We start from the raw sequence: 2,500 nt of genomic DNA on the forward strand, positions 1-2,500 counted from the left end.
ATATATATATATATATATATATATATATATATATATATATATATATATACAAACACACACACACGCTCTCTCTCTCTCTCACACACACACACACACACACGCTCTCTCTGTCTCTCTCTCTCTCTCTCACACACACACACACACACACACACACACACACACACACACACACACACACACACACACACACACACACACACACACACACACACATATATATATATATATATATATATATATATATATATATATATATATATATATATATATATATATATATATATGCACACCCACCCACCCACCAACCCACACATACACACACACATCATCTATGGCATCTTTAAATCTTTCATCCCTTTTTCCTGAAATTAACTAACAGCTTCGTAGTTTTACTGTAAACCCTCCTTTCGTTCCTTATATGGCTTTACACGAGCTTACGTTAATCTGTGAGATATTTGTGATGTTTCGTCTTTCAGTTCAGTTTCAGTGTCAAATTTTCTAACAAAATTTTCTTTTCAGAATAATACGATGCATTTAATACCATTTTTTCCAGGATTTCAGGTTTTCGGTGGAATGGGGAGTTATGAAAGAGAAAAACAATATTTTTGATTCTTGTAGATCATAAACCTCCAAGATTTAGGATATCTGGATTTTCTTAACCTTTTCCCTACATCTATATTTCAGGTTTTAGTATATTTTCCTCCTTCTTAAACCTCTCTTTCTGAAATTCTCTAACTGCCATTGAACCCCTATCTCTGTCTTCATTTCAGATGTAGGATTCTTATTCCTTCCTACTCAAATCCTTCCAACAGATTTCCTTTCAGACTAAGCCCACACTCATTTTTTATGGACTGCCTTCTTTGAAACTTCTTTTAGATTTAGGATTTTTCCTCTCTTTTTCAAATTCTTCCAAGACCTCCCTTTCAGATTTGTTATTTTCTCTTTCTTCTAATTCTTCCCACAGCTTCCTTTCAGATATAGGCTTTTCAACTCCTTTTCAGATCACGGTTTCTATATCTTTACGAAAATCCTTCCAAATTCTCTCTTTTTCCATCTTGCTTAGAAAAAATTCACTCTCGCATTCTCCTTCCTGAAACATCCAATAACCGGTTCCTAGGGTATCCTACTCTCTCTGAACTGAAACGATCCTATATTCTCCCTTCTCAAATGCCATCCCACAGCCGCTCTCCAGACCCTAGGCCTTCCCACTCCCTCCGAACTGAATCGGTCCTGCATCCTCCCTTCTCTAATACCATCCTGCAGCCACTCAGCAGATCGTAGGTCCTCCCACTCTCTGTGTATTGAAACCGCTCCCGCAACCTCCTTTGCAGCCGTACGGACAAACAACCATCCACATGGTATGCGAAAGGGCTCAAACAGCACGCCGCTTTATGGGCTCGAAGGCACCTCTCGTCAAGCGCCCTTCCCACACAGCCATTGACGGCAAAAGAACGTCAGCCACGGCATCGCTAAGCATCGACACGAAACCAACGGTTAACAATGTCAGCAGCGATGTATATACTTAGACATATATATATACACATTGTAGAATAATCCTCGTATTTGATTTTATTATTCCTTTTTTTGTTTGTGCTTCATTTCTTCTCTCCCTCTCTCTTTCCCTCCCCTGATCTTGAATGAAGATGCATCGCCAATTTTACTTATTTTCTCTAATATATTCTATGGAGAATTACTCTCCTGTTTTCTTCGTTCTCCCCTTTCGTTTTCTAATCCCCTCCGTTTTCTATTTCCCTTTAATTTCTTTTTTTGAGACTTGAACTACACGCTTTGAAGTACTTGTGTCAAGAGAAGACAGAACACACGTGACATGACATGACAGTTCATGGAAACAACTTTCGCTCTCACATCTGCTATCCTCACTTACACATACACGGCTGGAGGACGCTCAGATTTGTGTCTGTTTCCTTCTATCATGCCAAAGCAGGTGTGGTTTTCATTTAATCCAATCATTCTCATTAATATTTTTTCCTTAATGTCTTACTTTTGACATGAATCGATTTTTTTTCGATTCGACTACTAATTGATTGCTATTTTCTATTTATTGTTTCTATCTGTTTATATATAAGACATTTTTTTAAACACCTTAGACTGTCTATAGATTTCTAAGGATTTGCTACATGCCATGCGTGACGAATTTTTGAAAACCGCAGGGTCTTTTCCCCAGAATTTTTGGGGGTACATTTTCGAAAAAAAAAAATGTTGGTGCTGTATATTTTTTAAATATGGCTTTTGTATGTACATGCGTACTTGTACATATAGAGATTTTTTTCGTGTGCATTTTCTCGTCGCCAAAGGATATATTTTTAAATAAACCATGTATTTTTTCTACAATTTTGAATGGCTATTTTTTGGTCAATGAAAGCTATAGACTTCTTAGTGCCTGGGCCTTAGCTGTAAGCCTTTATTTCTAAGGATTTTCTTAGTAAGCAAAATGCATGATATCTGATGATGTTTTTTTTTCATTATCTTATCTCTAGAT

The 2,500-nt window shown here is 36.9% G+C and overlaps 1 protein-coding gene across 1 annotated transcript in view; it reads left to right on the top strand.

The window, feature by feature from the left end:
• nompC (no mechanoreceptor potential C) overlaps nucleotides 1–2,500 on the top strand; it is a 165,431-nt gene that overhangs the window by 93,993 nt on the left and 68,938 nt on the right. The gene's annotated exons all lie outside the window — the stretch shown is intronic.

The sequence above is a fragment of the Penaeus vannamei genome, chromosome 29, assembly GCF_042767895.1.
Source record: "Penaeus vannamei isolate JL-2024 chromosome 29, ASM4276789v1, whole genome shotgun sequence".
NCBI classification, from domain to species: Eukaryota; Metazoa; Arthropoda; class Malacostraca; order Decapoda; family Penaeidae; genus Penaeus; species Penaeus vannamei.